Consider the following 8,598-nt stretch of genomic DNA (forward strand, 5'->3'; position numbering starts at 1 on the left):
CATACAAAATGCTATAATGGCATACTGCAACTACTCTGATGGTTTCAGACTCAACCTGCCACAAAAGGTTTTGTACGCAAGTTTCCACCAGTAAACACTTCTCAACACCTCTCAACAGAGTGATAAAAACACATTTCCTGTTACGCAACTGCATATTTGATGCTCTATCACTCAGTTATGGAATGGGTTTATTTATGGTCACGGCTCCCTGCTATCACCCGAATGAGAATGGATTCTTGTTTGACTGGCTCGTCTCAGGGATTCTCCCTTATGCCCTCTGCGAAAGGCCCGGGTTTGATTCCTACCCAGTGCTCAAACCCAACCACAGGATGCAGTCCAGAAAGAGGGGAGGACATCAAGTGTAAAACCTGTGTCAAGTTGTTGAGTTGTGTTGACCTGTGAGCAGCCAAAAGACCAACAACAACAACAACAACGACAACAACAACGACAACAACGTCCGCCTTTGACTTGCTCATCAGGGATAAAAAATTGCCAAGCCACAAATCTAATCTATGCATTTCTAAAAAAAAGATAAAATAATAATAATAAAAAAGAAAAAATTACACAACTTTTTACACAACTTTGCAAAAGTCTTAAGCACCCTGTGTGTTTATTTTAGTACAAACTTTGTTATACATTTCTTTATTTTATGACTTAAAAAAAAATAAAAATCTGTCTGGTTCTGCAGGATGCCCAGTAAAACCTAGTAGCTACAGCACTGTGCAAATAACTGCTGTAGAGCAAGGACACTGTCAAAAAAACAAACAAACAAACAAACAAACAAATAAAAAATAAAATAAAATGTTTCTACATTCCAAAAATACTGTAATACAGAACCATCCACAGTTGCAAACTTTGTCGCACCTGCTTCTTTTTCATGCATGCAATACACATTTACTGTCCTCTAACAATAACTCAACATACAGACTTTATTGTCTAAATAACTAGTAATGAAAGTGAGTACACCCTAAGTGAACATGTCAAAACTGTGTCCAAAGTGTCAATATTCTGCATCCCTGTTATCTAGCATGGCTTTAATCCTTAATCCTCCTGGGCCTGGAATTTAACAGAGCTGCACATGTTGTTGCTGGGATCCTCTTTCACTCCGCCATAATGATATCACGGAGCTGCTGGATGTTAGACACACGACGCTTTGCCACGTTCCACTTCAGGACGCCCCACCGGTGCTCAATAGGGTTCAGGTCTGGAGACAGACTCGGCCACTGACAAACACATGAACATGATGAATAGGTCATGTGACTTCGCATGGTTGAGGATGTATAGCTGTTATCACTTGGGATGTACTTACTTTTGTTTCCAGCTATTTTAACAATATCGGCTGTATGTTGAGTTATTTTTTTTTAGAGGACAGTAAATCTATACTGTTATACCAGCTGCACATTGACTACTCCAAAATATATCCATTAAGTTTCATTTCTATAGTATTGTCCCTTGAGAAGATGTACTAAAGGAGAGTACAGTACTCACTTTTGTGAGTGGGTGTAATATGTTACTTTTCAAATATTTTACCATGAAATTAACATTTTTGCTGCAATATTAATGTTTGAAATTCAGAATGGGGTTTGGAACTAAACTTATAGTCGAAGCGAGTTGTCGCATACTAGAAGATTGTTTATACGCAGATATACTAATGTGTAACAGAAGCATAGCATTTGCTGAAAGACCGATAAATCAGCATGAGTGCAGGAAAGAGAGCTGTATATCCGCTCGTTATCCATATGTGATTGTAATTGTACTTCCTGGAGCTCTAATGAGTTTCCATCTATTGTTATTGCTATTTGTAATGTGTGCAAAGAATTTATGAATAAAGTTGTCTGTATCTAGATGTAGAAATTATCTTAATGACTATAAACTAATTATCATTCACTAAAGGCAAAGGAACTCTAGAATGTGATAATTAGAGTTCTCACTTCTCTGAGTGTTGCAACTCCAGTACATTTGTGTGTGTGTGTGTGTGTGTGTGTGTGTGAACTTTTCTTCCAATAATGCATGATTTAAACAGCAACAGTATACAGTATACACAGAACATATGATTAGCGTGACTGCAAAACATTACAAATTATAACATTTTTGTATTTTTACTCATTTTAGCATTTTTTTTCTCCTGGCATGCAAGGTCATTTATGACCAAACATTCAATTTAAAAACTGCTATACAACGTTATTTTAGACAAACAGGGTTAAACACCGACATCAAGCCAATCACATCGCTTCTTTCTGTCATGTGATCAGTAAAAAGAATCCTCTAGCAGTGCAAAGCAGCAGCGGCCTTAAATGAACTAAATAGACTTTTGGAGAATGTTAAGCTAAGATCAAGTATCAATGCAGTCACTCCAGCAGTCATGAAGTACAAGTATGGACATACTGTAGACTGTGTAAAAAGACATGAACGAACCCTCCATCACGTCGCTCATACAGTAGGTTTTTCTAAAGAGCCATTTTAACATCAACTCAAATGTAGGCACTCTGGTCATCGCCATCTTGACAGGACCTGACTTCGCCTAAACCTAAACCTAGGATAATCCATAAATGGGCCAATTAATGGAACGAACAGTGCGTTTGCAACCCGCCTAGTTAACTCAGTTACCATCCACAAGGTAGCAAGCTTTAGCTTAGCAAAAATCCTATGGTGGCCAACTGTAATGTATGTGCTCCACTCCTTCATGCATACCTTACACGTCATCCCGCGTCAACTCCCAGAAATCTTGTGGTAAGTTAAACTATAATGATTCCTATTACCTGCATGGTTATCTAAAGTAGTGTTTAGGACACAGCTAGCGTTTTGACACCTGCCGTAATATACTGTAATAACTTTTTCATGTTAAACTTTTTCATTTTCTTTTACTTTTCATGATGAGTTTTTTGGACCAGGCCATAAACAATGTTTATTTCTGTTGGAAAGTTGGGCATTTTAACCTGGAGGTCTAGGAGGATTTGAAGCCAACCCTAGTGGACATTTGAGGAACTGCACATTTTGGCACTCCCCAGTTGCCTTGATTTTTCAAAACTTAAGGTTGTGCCCCTTGGCATAGATATAGATATGTCTCTTTTTACCTCTTGCTTCTATATTTTTTAAATTGAGCAGAGATATATAACATTACACTAATGAAAATAATTAAGACTTTGTGTACTAGAGGAGTTAGATGTACATGCTGTACTGTATGTGGAACAGAACTGTGCATACCTGTACTATGATAAGATTCCGTGGTAACTACTATAGTGACACTAAAGCTGGAAGAGGAGGAATCTGAAGATGATGTAAACTGAGGATGTAAAATGTTTGCATTATTTGTTTTGTTTTTTGTGATCTTTTTAAAAAAATCATAATTAGAAAGGTTTCTGGAGCAACAAAACTAACTTTGATCTTATTGGCTGCCATTACATTACAAATACACGCTATCAGTTTGCATCACTTGATTAAAAATAAATAAAACAATTCTCAAAACTGCAAAAATGGAGTTATCTCAATTTGTCCATATTTTCAAAATAAATATCAGCTGATCAGAATCATATCATTATAATATTAATATCATTAGTATCTCCATGTTGTTGTTTTTAATAAATGTAATAGCTCACATTTTATTAGCTGAACAGATATTAGTATGAATGAAGAAATGTACAGGTGTTTCTATTAAAGTGGCCGGCAAGTCTATGTTTTACCACCTTAATATCTGCAAGCGCGCACATTACCTTATGAAATCAGAGATCTAAATGACAAGCTGCAATATTTAACAAGTGATTTGGATGTGAATTTTGTTGACTTGTGATTCATTTAGGCTTAACACAATGCCAGAGCTCCCAGTTAGAGCACACAAGAGGCTAATCAATTACACGACCAAGTGTGATGAAAGCTCATCCATGGAAGCATGAATTCGTTAAACGGGCCAGATGAAAAGCCGAGTTACGGTGGCTGTTTGCGCTTTCGCCGTATTAATGACGCTTGACTGAAAACAGGCACAAGTTTTTGCCTGCAGAGAGCCTGCGTTCTGACCGGACCGTGTAACTCAAACTGCAATTTACAGTAGATATCAGCTGAGCGATACTGAACACCCAGGTGCTAAACAATTACAGGGACAGGGGTTTCTATTAGCTGTCTGTCATCGCAATGGCACTCTAATTTAGCACTGCAGGGAAGGCTTTTTATTTACTTTACTTCTTAGAGTAGTAAGTTACACCACTTGTGTTTTAGTCAGATGTTACTTATGCATGTATTTATTTGAAAGAAGTTATATGGGAAGTGAAGGAGAAGTCATTTCAAGCACAGAGCGCTTGAGTGTAAATCTTCTCAACAGCTTACAAACCTTACAGGGGGCCTGGAGCCTATTCCAGGAGACTCATGGGCACGAGGTAGATACACCCTGGATGGGGTCTCAGTCCATTGCAGGGCACATACAGACACACTCATTCACACACTACGGGCAATTTGAGAACACCAATTAGCCTAAATGGCATGTCTTTGGACTGTGGGAGGAAACCGGAGTACCTAAAGAAAACCCACCAACCATGGGGAGAATATATAAACTCCGCGCACACAGACCCCGAGGCGGGAATCGAACCCCGACCCTGCCACCATGCAGCCGGATATAATGCTTCTGAAAGTAAATACTTAAACACGACTTTAAAATGTTTTATTCTTAGTTTGATTGACATGTCACATACTATCAAATTAGTTTCATTTGCAGCTTCACTTGATGGAATGTGACAGGCGATAAGTTTCTAAGTGAATAAAGAACAACTTGCAGCTACATACAGCAGGAAATAATGTAGATTATTCTCACAGTGCCTTAAACAGTATATTCTAACGGAGCAGGTCATGGTGACGTCTCATAAAACCCAGCTTGTGTGCAGACCGGATTGTCTGCTGAAATGACCCATTGCCGGGAGAAGTCGAAAGCCCAACAACAATTTATTTGATTTGCAGTAACTAAAAAAAAAGGTAACTGCTATTAAAAGTATGAGTTAAGCTACTCAATAATGCAAGTAAAGAACAATTAATATGAATGAATACAACAAGCTCAAACACTCAACTGTTTACTTAAAACTGGAAACATCTATACAAATGTATAGTCTTAGGTACAAGGAGAAAGCCTTAGGTACAACTTTATTCATTGTCAGATCTTGGTTAATTACAATTCATCCTCATTGTCTGTTTTAGGATCTGGTGCCAGAAAATAGTCTGTGTCCTGTGGGTTTGTATCCAGGTGTTGAATCTTCCTCCTTAAGCGGTGATCTTCAGCATTCTCTCTTGTCGGCATTCCTTTTTCTTTTCCATCTTCAAGGTGCTTTAGCAGGGTGTAGCCTTTACCTGTTAGTTGTCTCATCATCAGGTTCTGCTTGCAATTTTAAATGTGACCCATTAACATGCACAGTAGTGTATTTGGTTTTATGCAGGGCCCTGAACTCTTTGAAAACAGCTGTTTTTTTGGAATATCCTTAGGGCTATTCATGAGGTGCCTGTGGGGTTAGCACCGATCTAAGCTACCTGTACGGTGAGCTGTCACCCTGCTTGACGATTATTGGTGCTCAGAGTGTGGGCACGCCCAATTTGCACTCATCCCACCTCACGAGGCTTCAAAATACCGGGAGGGACAACCTGTGGCTGACTTTAACTATCAGTTGATGTTGAGTCCGGTTCTGGAACCCGTTCACAGTGGCTTGTCTGGATTCACGTCAATTGGTCTGCGACTTCCCTGCGGTCTTCGGCATGAGTAGAATCTGGAACGGTCCTTGCCATCTCTCAGCTCTCCAGAAGTCCTTCACCATTATCCAATCTCCAAGGCTTCAGGTTGTGCAGGTCTGTCTGCTTGGGTTCTGGCAAGGCGTCCTCCACCTGTTTGTGGACTATAGACAAAACAGAGGACAGATTTGTGCAATAGTTAGGCATTTCTTCTTCACATTGAGCACTGAATTTCCCCGGGATAGCGGCTGACCCTATACCTGTGTTGTATCTCAACAGTATCTCAAACGGGGTTAGGTTTGACCTTCCTCTTACTCTGGTCCGCACATTTTCCCTCTTTACTGCAAAGCATGATTAACAAATGGGGTCCCATAGTCACTGGCATTCCTATCAGGGATTCCCCATCTGTGAATGATTTCAGTTAGAAGTGCCTTGGCTACTGCACACGCATCTTGTTTAGAGGTTGGAAGAGAAGATACTGTATGGATACCACCAGGCAGTACCTATCTCCCTCACTAGGGGTTAGTTCTATTAAGTCCATCTAAGTGTTGAAATGGGAAGCTCTGGAGGAGGGTGAGCGCTCAGAAGGAGTTTTAAGGCCCTACCTACATTGTTTGTGGCACAAATCACACTTTTTCTCAAAAACTTTGGGAGTAAATATTAAAGCACTTAGTGAACCAATGTTTAGAGATACTGTTGTACATCCCTACTTTTGACACATGGTCTAGACAGTGTGTCAGTTTCAGCATAGAAGGGAAATAGCTTTTTAGGTAAACATGGCTTGTAATTGGGGTCGTACCAAACCCCTTCTGTGAAAACACATCTCGCTTTTCTCCAGACTGTTTTCTCTACTCGAGTGGCTGTGCTCTGCAGATCTTCAAGGTTAGCTATGGGGGTGAGAGCATCAGACACACACATGTTATGGTTATAGGAAAGAGGAAATTTGGCCATGGCCTTCACTGCCGCATCTGCTTTTCTGAAATAGAATCTAATTTGTTAGTGTGAGCTTTACAGTTACACGTTAAAAATGTCATGTAGCTATCACCACTGCAAACTCCCGTTCCTGTGTCACAAAATGCTGATCCATCCACGATCATTTTATGTTAGGGTTAGAACTATACCTCTTTTCACAGTGATGTTTATACAGTAATTCAGCATTGTACTTTAACCACTCTGTTGCAGATAAATCTGATGTGTTTCTGTATAAAAGGTACTGAAAGTGCAAGAAGAACTAGAAATGTAAAACTACTGTAACATCTATCTTTAGACTACACCTGCCTTCTCTGTTGCTGGTACATAAACACATTGTTACATGGGTAAAAACTGCAATTATTATTTCAGCAATAAACTGTATGAAGTTTATAGTAATTAAAATTTGACTTTGAGGTGATCACCATCAATTCCATTTTTTTTTTTTTTGATTGAATCTACATCATATTTGTTTTGGGACCACAACGTGTCAGCTATTGGATCATCTGCAGCAACCTGAGCTAGGGTATTCTGAATATCAGGGTCAAACTTAATATCCGGGATCATTTTCACAGATCTCTCAGCAGGAAATACCCAATTAAGAGTCATAACATATATGTTCCCATTTTTGGGCTAAATCCCAGTCCCACCTTTTTGCCCCTTCAAGGAGCCAAGGACCGATATCCTTCCACTCAGAGTCGTTCAATCCACATGGCTACAACAACATGTGGAATTGAAACCCAAACAGTGAATGGGTGTGGTAGCCTATGGAAGCAGATCGGTCTCATAAGTAATTCACACAAAAAACACGATGTTCACGTGCGTATCCCAATTCACATGCGTAAAACCCAATTCACGTGCACAAAAAAATATATATATTTACAAAAAACACATTCACGTGCATAAAAAAAAATACATATTCATAATATACAATTCACATATGTACAACTATGTAAAAAAATTTGAATGTTTAAAATTTACGAGTGCATCATGGGCTGTGCATGTGAAAATCAACTTACGTGTGTGAACATCGCTGGATTTGTGTGTGTGTGTTTTTGAGACTTTGCTGGCACGCTGGAGCGTCATTCGTACTCTTTAGCCAATCAGATGCGACCTTACTGTTCAACCAATCACAGCCCCGTGTAAGTTATTACTTGATTTTATAATGTTTTATTAATTAACTTTGCCAAAAAAAAACTTTATCATCTTTATAAACACTTCACCCTCATTACGTATTTATCACAGTTTTTCATTTTTAAATGAAAATGCAAACACTAAGCATAGTAAAAATATCATGTGACTGACTATTGTCTTTACAGTTTGAGTGGTAAATTGATCATTTATTAGGACTTTCTAAACTGGTGTTTGGTCCGTTTGAACTTAGTTACAGCAATAAATACATATAGCATGTTATATTTTATGTAGCAACTATGTTGAAACAATGATTTTAATAAGATATGCAGCATAATTCAATACATTTATTTTAAACAGTATAACTTACTGTACAGAGAGATATGGAGGAGCTATCCGTCACAGTGATGTTGGAAACAGAACATGGACGTGGACGCCCAAGAATTTCCATTTCAGAAACCAGTCTTACCCATCCAATAGAACTCGGGCTGCCAGTCAAGTCTATCGCAGAGCTACTGGGTGTGTCTCGTGCTACGCTGTTCAGAAGGATAACTGAAAACGGTTTATCTGTGAGAGCTATGTACAGTACATGTACAGATGAAGAGCTTGATGCTCTCATCACAGAGATTAAGAGGTCAATGCCAGATGCAGGATATCGTATGGTTCGAGGGTCTCTACTGGCACAGGGTACAGTTTGATAGGGTGTGTGCATCCATGCATCGTGTAGACAGTGTCGGTGTTCTCTCCAGGATGACCAACCTGCGATGTATTGCTCGCAGAACATACTGTGTTCCTTACCCC

Source organism: Clarias gariepinus, chromosome 25 (assembly GCF_024256425.1).
Source record: "Clarias gariepinus isolate MV-2021 ecotype Netherlands chromosome 25, CGAR_prim_01v2, whole genome shotgun sequence".
Classification (NCBI taxonomy): domain Eukaryota; kingdom Metazoa; phylum Chordata; class Actinopteri; order Siluriformes; family Clariidae; genus Clarias; species Clarias gariepinus.